Source organism: Chondrus crispus, genomic scaffold (assembly GCF_000350225.1).
Source record: "Chondrus crispus Stackhouse genomic scaffold, scaffold_102, whole genome shotgun sequence".
Lineage (NCBI taxonomy): Eukaryota > Rhodophyta > Florideophyceae > Gigartinales > Gigartinaceae > Chondrus > Chondrus crispus.
Genome location: NW_005178889.1, coordinates 188,818 through 202,181, shown reverse-complemented (window position 1 = coordinate 202,181; position 13,364 = coordinate 188,818).

Below are 13,364 nucleotides of genomic sequence, written 5' to 3'. Positions count from 1 at the left end.
CGTCAACGGCGCCGAAATCTTGGCGAAGTGATCGACGGAACGTGGGTACACGTTACAAATACCCAGAAACGAGCAAAGCTCCGTCTGGGTTCGTGGCGGCTTGGCCTCGTCCAACACCGAGATATTATTCGGGTGGACATGAAGTTCCCCGGCTCTAATGATGTGACCCAGGTTCTCTACGGAGGCCTGAGATAATATGCACTTGCTGAGTTTCAATGACAACCCCTCTTGTTGTGAGGCAGAGAGAATTACCTTCAGATGAGTCTCATAATCCTTCGAGAATGTGATAATGACATCGATGTAGATGAGGCAGCTCTTCCATCGGTAGCCGGAGAGGAGAATGTCCAACATCTGTTGGAATGTGGCGGGAGCGTTCATCAACCCGAACGGCAGTTTGTATAAATTGATAAGTACCGGCGTTGTAGCATAAACACCCCAACAGCGAGGGGGTGTTGCTAATAGTTCGACGGACCCTGATGGGAGAAGGAAGGAAGCAACCCAAGCTAACGAAACTGGTAAGCGGGCCCGAGTAGCGTGGTGGTGGAGCGGAGTCCGACGGCGACGCACGCACGCGCCAGCTGATCTACAGCTCTGCGCACCGGAGCAGCGCTGGGTGGCGTACCAGCGCTGACAGGCAGATGCAGATCTAGGCTCGCTCGTATGTTCGCGCGTCGTCTGTTGCGCGTCCCCTGCTCGCTCGGTTCCTAACTAGATACGAACTAGTGGGAACCCGTTCCTGAATAAGCGGGGTGAGCTTGACCAAAGGCGTAGGTTCTGGACAAGCTCCTGCTTGTCCCTCCCCCGCCGTTGGTCTGCCCAAGTATTTAATATACAAGTACGGCATATCATACTACAGTACGGTACGTACTATACTGTAGTGCTGCAGCATCCGGTGCGGGCCGTCCCACACTGTAACGCTGTCAGCCATCGGGACTGCCAGTGTAGTGCAATGTGCCTGTCAGGCCGGAACCAGGGTCCAACGGTCCAGCGACAACACAACCAACAAACAACAACCAACAAGAGTTGCCGACGGCACAGCCCTACGGAGTGTCCGATTCTCCCTTTCCCTTTAAGTGGGTTTGCGGCCCACAGTAGCTCAAGTCCCTGACAGGGGGGGGCAAAAGGAAGAGGCCCGCCCCGGGACGACTGGTGGTAGAGTCTTGTACAGGCAGTTGTTCGGCTAGTTCGGGGCGGTAATTAGGAAGCCGGGCCCGATGGGTCGTAAATCCAATGCTCGCGAAGCGCCTGTTACACCTTATACCCTTGATAAGGTCTTCGACGGGGGCGTCGCAACGCAGCCCGTCGGGAATTAGCAAACACGTAGCAGCGCTACACCTCCGTACTGCCCGATGGCAAAGTACCGACACCGGAACGGTCGCAACCTGTATCCGATGGAACCAACACTGTCCTGTATACACAACAGGACCTTCGAGGGAAACGTCGTTGCAACAGCCTCCGTCGGTGGTCGTAAACAAGTAGCAGCGCTACACCCACGTGTCGCCCGATGGCAAAGACACCTACACCGGTCCGGTCGCAACCAAAGCCGATGGCACCAACACAAGATAGGGGAATAGAAATAGAGATAGAAATAGAAAGGGATAGGTGAAATAAGGGAAAAGAAAAGGGAACCCCCGAGCGCAAAGGATAACGTGATCTGTGGTAAAAGGGAGCGTCTTGGGAAAGACGGACTTCGACCAAGGCGATATTCAACTCTGGCAACTCGGGTTACCTTTACTGACTTGGTGGTCAGAGGGCTAAGGTATATATCGCCCCGCCAGAGCCTCTACAGTAGCTCGCGGCGCTAGATCCTAGATCTAATCTAGTGTCAGCAAAATTAATGCCAACTAATTAACTAAATAAAATAATAAAAAATTAAAACTGTGCAATTATTCACACGTGTGTCCCCCCCAACCCGGACTACTTTTCATATCCAAATCCAAATATTTTCCTTCCTTTTCACCCCCCTGTAGAGCGCATTATTGCATTACATATCCCCCTCCTGAGCGCCCTTGTACAGCGCCAAGCCATCGTATAATCTCCTGCCGTTCCTTACCGTGTTTCCCAGTCATCAATCACTTTGCGCGGCGTTCTTACAAGGGTAAGACGAAAATACCATGCTTCCTTCTCCGTCAGAGCACTCGGACGATAGTGTCACCCGTAAGCGTCCGGGTGTGGGCTTTCTTCGCAAGCCCGAAGTGCCCCGGGGTCTTCCTTCGATACCCCGTCTACCTCCTGTTACCAACCCTACCGAACCGGCCTTCCATCCGGGCTATCATTCTTCTTGGGTAGCCCGTCGATACCCCTCGCTCGATGAGCTACAAGACAAATCCATGCGTGAACATCCTTCCCTATTTGCCTCTTCCCAGTGGTTCTCCCCTGTGGGCGTCCGCGATGTTGCTGCCATCGAACATATTCTTGCAGACGGCGCTGGCATGTTACCCGGTCAACTACCCCTACAAGCCATTCGCACTTTTGACTTGCGCGCCCGCATTGCCATTCCTACCTCCATCCTTCGTCACTCCTCTCCACGCGGCCGTCGCACCTTGTCCCTGCGATTCATAGACACTGTACTCGCCCGGCTTGACCTCCATTTGACCGACACCCTTATTCCTCTTTCCTTCGGCTGCGACACGTGGAGATTCCGCACGGAGGGGGAACGGCATTATCTTGACAGTCTCCTCAGTTGGACCCAGGGTGACCCCGTACGGGAAGCGAACCGCTTATGGCATAACCAGTTGACAGTGACGAATGACGCAATGTCGTGGACGCGTGCGATTCTCCCTGTTAATTTCCGGCGCATGAAACGCGGGAACCTCTTCTTCTCCCAACACACCGTTCGGTACGAGCGCAAAATGAGGTCGGACACAGGATACTTCCTGGCATACGAAATGATCGAGGCGGGGGAGATCGCGCGGTCACACTACGTCAACCGATACCAGCAGCTTCCTTCGGTGTTCCGCTCCCTTGATGTGCCATCTGCGGCGGACCTCTCATGTCCATCTTTACCTCCGTTCCCCTTCAGGATTAATAAAAGGTGAATCCTCTGCGTATCTGTCGTCTCTTTGCATTCCCCCTCTTCATAAGCATCCCTTTTCCCATCGTCGAGCAGGCTGCATACAAAACGGCCCTCGGTTACTTCCTCTTTTACGGTCGAGCTCCTGTTTCTATTCCCGCCTTTCCTTCTCTTCAGTGCTTCCTCTTTCCTTTACCTTGCGGAGCCAGGTGTCGGGTCATGGCATTATTTTCACTTCTTGTATTTCTTGCCCTCGCCTGCCTCCTCTTCCCACTGTCTCTCTTCTCTTTCTCTGTGACATCATCGCCACACTGTCCTTGGGGAGCCCTTGTGAGAAGTAACTCATTGTCGAGGTATTGCGGCTGCGTCGTCGAGGCATAAGCTTTGCCGGGTTTAAGTAGCGTGCACGAAGTTTACACGTGGACAAGTGTCCTGATTGATCCTGAGCCCGTGGTCCAAATCTGGACGACATGTGCTTCCTTTTGTTACGGTTCTGGCGTGAGCTCTACGCTTAGGAAAATTCCCAGCCTCTTTTTCCTTCTTAGTCGAGCTGTGCGGAGAGGGGTCTCTTCGTTCCCACTCTTGAGCGTACTGTACTTCGCCCCTGGCGACCCTTATCGCCAATGGCGAGAGGCAGAGTGCGGCGAACGCACTCCTTTGCTCTCCAGTTTTCGATCCGTAGTCACGCAACAACACAAAAAATCAACAGGTCTTCTAACACGATCGAAACTTGATCCCCTTCGTCGTTCTCAGCCCGGACGCCTCCCGCGTGCACGAATTTTAACTGCAAGTCGTGAAGCGTGATCCTCGCTATCCTCTCCCAGCTCGGCACTCCTTCCTTCTTTTCTGCCAACTTCCTTCTCTTTTCCCGATTTGCATCCCCGAATTCCCCCTCTTTATCTCGCAGCTATTTCTCTAGCTGCGACGTAACCCTCCATCGAAGACGAATCCTCTTCCCAAAGCAACGCGGCTCTGGCCTCTTCCCCTGGGCGGTGGCCTCCTCTTCGTCCACTTTTTTCCTCCTCTTTGCTCATACGCCCCGTCGCCGCGGTCGCATCTCCTCATATCCATTCCCTTCTCTTGTCCTTCTCTTTTTCTCATCCTTTCTCAACTCATTCTCACCTGGCTCCTTGTCATTGTGACGACGCCACACGGCCTCGGCACTTCGTTTGCGAAGCTCATTATTGTTGACTTCCGAAAGACGCCGGTGAGTTCGGGATTTCACAACGAAAATAAAAATGAATCATTGCCGCGTGCGGTCACTCAGTCAAGCTCGCTGAGAGCAGACGACAACAAAATTTTGGGGTGCACTGTATAGTTCCTCCAAGGTAAAATGTCCACTTCACCCTTCATCTCCTCCGACGGTCTCATAGTGTCGAGCGCAAGTGGTTCCTTCACACATTCCTTCTCACTTTCGTCCCGGCCGGCACTGACAGCCCCACACACGGTATAACTCTGGAAAGAGAGAAACAACGTAGGCCGTTGTACATTTAGCTGGCGTAACCTTGAGTCCTTAGAGGGCACCAATAAAATTTCTCTTCCGAATGTTCCCTTGACTTCGACTCAGTAGCATAGTCCCGTCAAAAAAAGGAAATAATTTTAAGTCGACGCGAGCGAGTGCGGTGATGGGTACAGTGCTTTGCAAGACCTGAAACAGTATGGGAGTAGTCGGTGCCATTCCCTTAGTTCTTCCCTCGGCTCTATGTTACCCTCTCTTTGCTTGTGTCTCGAGATGTGTCATGCGCGGATGCTTAGTAGGGCACAGGAGCGATCCGACTTTCTCGATTCTTCCATGGTCCTCCTCTTGTCCCCAGAAAGGACGGAAAAGTAAAAAGGTAGCAAGTTAGGAAAAGGTAAGGAGGGGAGCAGCATGATAATTCACTCGGGGTGTGAACGAAAATGTGAACTAGACGTCTGTCGTCGTTACAGGAATCAGCCGGGTCGTCAGCAAAAGGCTCATCGAGTGATGATAAAAATATCACAATTCGTTTCCCATCTCTCTTTTGTTGTTCTTTTCCTCCTGTGCTCCGCGGACGTGAACACGGAAGTCGGCGCACGTGAATAGTCGCGGGGTAAGGGTAGGTCATCAAAAAGTACTGAATCGATCTTCGTCGTACTGGGGTACCTCCCCAGGTGTGCAGTGACAGTCACTTGGACATCGTCATTCGGGATTACCTCCCTCGATCTCTTACACAGCAAGTTTTGCCTCCAAACCTCCAGTCGTTCTAGTCTCCCTTCCGCTGGCAAATCCCCAATTTCGCTCTCTTTCTGAGCTTGACAGCTCTAGCTGCTGTTAGGAATGCCGTTGGTAGTAAAACAGGGTAGCTGGCGGCTAGGCAGTTTCGTGGGAGTAGATTCTCATGACGAGCGCGATCTTTGGTTGCCGAGTTAACTTCGGTCCCTCGGGCTCCTCTCCGTTCGCGTGTACAGTGGGGCCCTCATGGTAGAAAGACGAAACATCGTGGCGTCACGCCTTTGTGTGACGAGAAACAAAGCAAAAGAACTCGTTCTCCTTCTCGGTGTGCACACCGCATGGTTCTTCGATGGCGATCGTCGGGTCGCCGCTCTGACTTGGTCTGGGGACCTTGATGGACTGACGTCGAAATCTTGTTCGTCGTCGTTCGCGACGCGCGGTTCGCGTTCTGTACGTCACAAAACAAAAATAAATACACAAACAATATCAAAAACAAAAGAAAGGAAAAGGTTTTGGTGGCAGGCGGGTAAGTAGGTAGTTCGTGGCGCAGGTCAAGTGTGGGCGCGACGAAACCTCTCCGTGACCCCGTGATAACACATTAGTGTCCCCCTCTATGACGAAGTCGGTGGATAGATATGACACGTAACATGCGAGCTCGTGACCCTGTGTTGCCATCGACAGGAGTCTTGTGCATTCTTCGATCGACTTAGAAAGGGGACGGATGTCCTCAGCCCTTGTACGTGGCATTGCAGTTGCCCGTAGTGTCGGCGTGTCAGGGCGGTCATGGTCATTGTGGAATCATTTTGTCGCTCATCCAGCGGACTGTAGGCGCTGCAAGTGAACCGGGAAAGTGCCCTTGGGTGCGATCGGTCGTGGCCTCGCCTGTGGCAAGTCTTGAGTGTGTATGCAGTCGGTGTGAAAATTGCCAACAACATTTCGTACAAGTGCGGGCAATTCCCTGAATTATAGTTAGTTTTTCGGAGACTGGCTGGAGCTCCGTCTACGACTTATACCGATCGTTTGACAGCCCACCGGCGGCCCATCCATGTTTTTGAATTAAATTACGCTTCACTGGTGCGGACCGCTGATTCAAAAGTCATTCCTTCTCTGTCCGTTGATGACGCGTGGGGGTGATCCTGTAGACTCCGTGCCTCCTCAGGGAATCCCCTATCTCTCTAACGCTTTGAACCCGAATCCCGTATCCGCTCCATCCTTTAACTGGACTCCGCCCTTTGCTTTTCTGGCACGCCTCACTCTGACTATCCCCCTTTGCAATTCCGCTCTCTCCATCTTCTCGCGTTTCCAGACTCTTGTGAGCACCACTCTTCCCTGTTTTCGCGCCGCCTCTCAAAGTACCAATTCCAACTTGACGACATCCCAACGGGTGTTACCCTGCTTGGGCGCGTCCGACTTGCGGCGGCAAGGATAACTTCTTCCTTCGGAAATATCTCACCACGGCGCTGCGCGGTAATTGCGCGACTGGTTCCCACGTCGCGTCCTTCGTCTCATACCCATACCATTTCACCCTGAGGACTAATTCCTCATCTTGATACCCGTGATCGATGATCTTTTCTATCACGTACTCGGCATTCTCATTTTCTTCCTCACGTCCTGGGTTACTTTCTTCCCCCTCCTGAAGATTATCCGAATCCTCCAACTCATCTAAGTTAGTTGTCCTCCGTAGATCTTGCGGTATCTCCGCTGACGGGTTTCGACTGACAACATCTTCCTTGTCCTCTAACATCTGCGCTCTCGTGGGAGGACCTTCCTCACTCTCCATCGCGTCGCGTCCTTGATTCCCCTCACGTCCGCTGAGGAACTGTAGAGACTGTCGTCGGCCTGATATCGGCCTGTAGTCCATGGGACTAGGGGCTAATTCGACTCTATCTCGCGACACGCGCTCTTCTTGGTCGCCTATGGCGGTGAAAACCGTGTTCTTATCTGATTGCTTGACTGCATACGGTCCCGTGGCAACTTGTGCCAGCTTGTGTCTAGGTTCTGTTGCGGTCCCCTGTTCCTTCCGGAGGAATACGTATGATCCTGGAGGGATGTCATACTTCGACTTGCAGAGCCTTGCGTCGAAATTTCGCTTGTAGCGCGCTTGTTCTTTTCGCAGGCTCTTATCAGCGCCTTTCATCAGGCTTTCCAACCACGACTGCCATTTCAGGTAATACGCTCGATTCGAGCTAAATCCTTCCAAACTTGGCTGCGCTTGTAACGCAATGCTTCTCGGCGCCCGAGCTAACACCAGCTCGAAGGGCGCGATGTTCGTAGTTCGATGAACTTGCGTGTTGTATGCGAACGTCACAGCATCGCTAAATAGGTCCCACTCCTTGGGATGCTCTCCAACATATTTTTGCAACGCGGAAGTCAGCGTGCAGTTAAACCTCTCAACTTGGCCGTTGGCTTGCGGGTGGTACGTAGTCGTGAACACATTGCGGATGCCGATATTCGACAGACGTTCTGAAAGAACCGGGCCGTGAACTGCGTTCCGTTGTCGGACAGCAGCTTGGCCGGCGGTCCGTACACGAATACCCAATGGTGAACGAAGGCTTGTGCGATGTGCGCAGCTGATATCTTCCTCAACGGTACGGTTCGTACCAGTTTCGAGTATCGATCGCTGATCACGAGAATGTACCGATTTCCTCGTTTAGTTGTAAGTAGCTCCCCGAGGATGTCGATGGCGACAAACTCCAGCGGAGCTTTGAGCGTGAACAGCTTCATTTTCTTCGTGTTTCTTCTTAACTTCACCCTTTCCCGTGCGCATGCGGCGCAATTCTTCGCGACTGCGTAGCAGTCTAGGGCCATCGTGGGCCAATAAAAATATCTTCTCAATGTCTTGTAAAGTTTCCTGCCTCCCGGGTGGCCTGCCAATTTTGCGTAGTGGCTCAACCCTAGGACGCGGTCCCTTAACGATTGTGGTATTACCACTTGTACAAACTCCGCCGCGGTACGGCATAGAGTTCCTTCGAGTTCCTTGGTCTCCATGCTGAACGTTCTCACCTTTCCAGCGTCCATTTCTTCCTTGATGCGGTTGCAGAAGGGGTCGACGGCTTGCTTGCGAATGAGCTCCTCCGGAGTGACAGCTTGGAATTGATCGAGACGCTCAGGGGCGGTCCCCCCCTCAAGAGCGAGGATGTCGTCTAACGCGTCAAAACTGTCCTCTTCCTCCACTGTACCCTTGGCCGGTTCGGCCATAAAGCATGGGATTTCGTCGTCGATTTCGCCGACGGTTTCTCCTGCGGTCCGCAATCTTGACAGGGCATCGGCTTGGCTGTTAGCCTTGCCCTTCTTGTACTTGATTTCGAAATCGAATTCCGAGAGGCGGAGCCTCCATCGGATTAATCTCCCGCTGGGGTCGGTTACGTTCATCAACCACCTCAATGAGGCATGGTCGGTATGCACAATGAAGTGCTCGCCATATAGATATGATCTTAAAGTCTGTACGGCCCAAATTACCGCTAGACATTCTTTTTCTGATACAGAATAGTTTCTCTCGGCTGCGGCTAACGTTCTTGAAAAGAACCCGATGGGTTTACGTTGCGCATCCGGATGCGTTTGAAATAATGCAGCGCCGATTTGATAGTCGCTTGCATCGGTGTCTACCGAGTATGGTAGGTCCTTCTTCGGCAGCGCCCACACCGGTGGCGCCAAGATAGCGTCTTTGAGCTTATGAAAAGCTTTTTCGCACGGTTCGTCGAATCGTTCCAACTGGACCGGTTGTCCCTGCTTCAATAGTTGATTGCGCGGATGCGCAATTTTCGCATAATGCGGAACGAATCTACGGTAGACATTATAAAGTCCCAAAAAGCTCCTGAGCTGGGTCTGCGTTTGAGAGTACCTCGCTTGTTCCAATGCGGCAGTTCGCGCGGCGTCAACTTCCAATGTACCCGGCCGAACGACATGGCCCAGGTACTTGATCTTTTCGACGAAAAATTCGCACTTGCGAAGCTTGAGCTTCACACCTGCCCTTTCCAATACAGACAAGATTTCGTCAACGTGGACGATGTGCTCCTCCCATGACTTGCTAAAAATTATGATGTCATCCAGATGCACCAAACAGCATTTCCAACGGAACGGAGAGAGCAGGATATCCATTGCTCTCTGAAACGTCGCTGGCGCGTTAGTTAGCCCGAAGGGCATTCTTGAAAAACGGTAAAGACCTGAGTGACACGAAAAAGCTGTCTTGTCGCGGTCCGCTTCCAGAATGGGCATCTGCCAATACCCTGAAATCGCGTCCAACGCGGAAAAGACCTTGGTGTCTCCCAACGAGTCCAAACACTCATCCATGCGCGGCAAAGGGTACGTGTGCTTTACCGTTACCGCGTTTAACCGGCGGTAGTATACGCAAAAGCGCATCGATCCGTCCGGCTTGGGCACTAATAAAACGGGCGACGCCCATTCTGACTGCGCCGGCTCGATGACTCCTGCTTCTAACATCTTCTGAACTTCTGCGTCCTCGACCTCCCGAGCCTTTGGACCGGCTCGGTAGGGAGCTTGTGCAATTGGCCTTGTATCCGGGGTCAATTCAATCCGGTGGACCGTGGTGTTGATCTCACCAAGGGTCCCATCCCACATGCGGCAATATTTTTTTAACATCCGACGGAATCTTTCGTGCAGCCGGTCCGGCACGTGGCTCAGGTCGAGCTCCTCCACGTCCGGCGGGGAAGGCTCAATCCGCCGCTCCGGCTTCGTAGTTGCCGTCGCAGAGAGCCCTTCCTCCCGTTCTCCTTGCTGGTCCTCGCGATCTTGTTCCGACGGTTCGCATCTTCTCTCGCCCGTAGGCGGCGGGGTAGAATTAGTAAATTTTTCCTCATCCCTTTCTTGAATTCCAAGTACCTCACCAATGGTGGTATTGCTCTTGAATTCTGCCCTCCGGTGCGGTAGTAGTTCCGCCACCACTTGGCCTTTTTGAACCCTGACAGGGTACTTCCTAAAATTCGCTACAAGCAATCTAAAAGGTTTGTCAGGCTCAACTTGAACTACACCGTTGGTGCTTACCAGTCCGTGCTTGTCGTACAGGGGTGCGTAGGGTTGAACGACGACCAACCCAGTCCTCTTCGAGGTTCATTCGACCATGCGTTGCGTCCCTGGCCCAATGGTCGTGGCCCTTGCCACCTTCACCCTCGGGGGAACTCGCTCCCCTTTTGCATCGGTCTCGCCCTCTCCGGGAACCAAATGCTTCTTCGATCTTCTCGCCGAGAATCGCCGTACGATCGGAACCTCCGAGAAATCCGCCAACTCAACTGTCCTCTTTCGTGGATAGATAGCCTCCACGAACCTATCGCAATGGTCCGCTCCTAGAATTAGGGGGACTGCGAGTTTTTCACAAACTATAAATTAGACTGAAGCCACGAAACGTCCAAGTCTCACAGGCATTCTGAGTGTACCTAGAGTTCGGAGTGGCCTGTTGTTCGCATCGCCGATGTCTTGGGTCGGTCTGAAGGACACAAGAGTTTCCATTCCTGCGGGAAGCTCGGATCTCCGGATGAGATTAGGTCCCGCGCCGGTGTCCAACACGGACAGTACACGGCTCATCAATCCGACAGTCGGTCCAATGTCCGCGAAGACTTTGTAGTTTTTCCTCGCAAGGGACAAAATCTTCTCGGGACATTCCCCGCGCTTGACCCTGTACCAGGGGCGTCGGACTTGCTCCAGCGGATCGTCCTTGCCTCTTCGCAGAATCTTCTTGACCCCAATGGGTCCCTTCGGGTTATCGTTGATTCCAACTGTCTCCTCGTCGTCGACTGCCTCCTTCGCTAAAAGCGAGGAACGGGACTGGGTCCCGGACACGGTTCGCCGGGCACATGTCTCGCCTTTCGAATTTTTTGAGATTCCCCCCCTTAGTTTTCCTGTCGCTGCGGATTTATTCTCCAGTCCGACGACGGCTCCGCGACTGGCCTTCCTGATGTCCGGTTCGAACCTTCGGCAGAGGCACTCGGTGTGCTCGCCGCCTGTGATTCGAACCATTGTTTTACCTTCAGGTAACTTGTCGACGGAATTCCCAACCCCTCCATCGGGGAGAGCATCTCGTAGTTCTTCAGAACTCGGTGCATCTCTCGGAACGAGAGCAAACACGTAGGCGCTCCGTGCCCCTTCTCGTAGCAATGGTAGCATACGAGGCCATGCTTCTTCTGAGGGTACGGCGACCTTGGCGGTTCTCGGGCCACCGGCCGGCCCGTCCAGCCCGGTCTTCTGAAGGCCGTACCCTTGTCTTCCATCGGAATTCTTGGCGCTGGCGTGTGTCCGCGCCCTCGAAACGCCAACACGGGTTCCGCGGCCTCTGTATACGAGCCCGTCGTATACGTGGGCGTCCGTAGCGTGGACATCCCACTAGCCCCGTGATCCTCGTCTCCATACCCCTCGGAGGGGTCATAAAAATCGCCCTCGGCGACCAGCGCTCCTGCGTATCCATTTTCTTCCTGATCAACCGTACTAGGGCCTCTGGACGCAGACAGTGAGTTGGCCAAGTGGACAGCGCCGCGGGTTTTTTGCGTGGGGTGCGAAGGCTTCTGCTTCCCCGCCGTCCTTAGCGTCGCTGGCGCTTGGATGGTGACTCTCCTAGTCTTCCTGTCCTTGGCGCGGCCCGCCGAGCCATGCGCCTTCGCGTAATTAACTAGTCTCAAAAACGAAACCTCCCGATTGTCTTGTCGGTATTGCCATACCATCGGCTTGATACTCGAATTGAGTCCTTCAATAAACATCGTCATTTGTTCTTCCATCGAATATACGTTTCCACATCGGTTGCTCGCGTCCGTCAGACGGATATAAAATTCCATCTCGTCTTCAGACGGTAGCTGCTGTACTTCCCGTAGAGCGAGTACGGCTTGGCGGATTGCCTCATCGGTGGCGAAGCTTCGCAATAGCCACTGTACGGCCTCCGGCCAGACGGATATTTTCCCATGGTGGGACCCCGCCGTTTGTGACACCGAAGTGTACTGTCTCAGGGCGATTCCGCTGAGGAACTCCGGTAGCAAGCGGATCGCTTGGCCTTCGTTCATCTCCTGAGTGTCGAATTCTTGGAATATCTTAGCTAAAAAATCTAGAACCAATTCGCCATCCTCTCCTGTGAACGTATTGTCTCTCTTCACCTTAGGTGGTATGTCTCTTCTGATCTTTCGCACGGCGGTCCGCCGCTTGCCCGACAAACGTGTCTGCCGGTTCCGCAGGCGGTACGTCCTGTACGAAAGCAACTTCTTGAAGAGGTGGATGGTCGGATTTAATTCCTCCAACTCCTCCCATCGCGTTCCGCGCCGCGTCGCGGTGTCTTCTGGCTCCGCTTCTTGATCTCTCCGCGAGGCGGACGAAGTGACTCCGCCTCTTTTGGAGCTCTTCTTATTTGACGAAATTCCATTTCCGTCTGTCGATCTTCGGTCGGATTTTTTTGAATGGTTCGACGAGCCGTCGTCACCATTTTCTTCTGAAACATTCGACTCCGAATTTGAGACGCAATTTTCGCGGTCGTCATTACAGTGACTTTTCTTCTTCTTTTGGCCTTTGGCCGACTTGGGGTTCTTCCACTTGGAATCCCGGGTCCGGACTGACTTGTCCTTCTTTGTTGGACCGTCGATTGCTTCTCCGTCGAAGAGCGATCCCGCGTCCAAACTTGGTTCGGCCGGGCCCGCAGCTTGCTCAAGGTCCTTGAGTCGCCGCGAAGCGCGGTAGAACCGGTCGTCGATGCTGTCCCTTGTCTTGGCCAGCGTTTCCAGGGCCTGATTCGCGTCTCGCCGCGCTTCTTTCGCGGCGAGCTTTAGGGAATCCAGCACTTCCGGATCTCGGCCCGGGGACGCATCGGTACCTAAATTCTCAACGAGAACCACACGGGCTGTCAGCTCTTCAAGCGCAGCGTGGAACTCGGATTTTAGCAACTTCTGTTGCTTCTGAAAAATACCCAGAAGTTCGTCGAGCTTGTTCTTCGTCTCCTGACGAATCTCCTTGCTCAATTTTTTGAACTTCTCTTCGAGGCCGTTCTTCTCAACGGTCGTCCCCGAAGGGGACGCTTCTGCAACTGGATCAGTAGCCGAATTTCCTTGGCTTCGTGTACGAGGTCCTCGCGGAATCCTCGACTCTTGAGCTGATCCAGCCCTTCTGACCCCAGGACCGACGTCCTTGGGTTGGCTTGATGCCATGGTCCGCTCTTAATAAACGAGACCTATC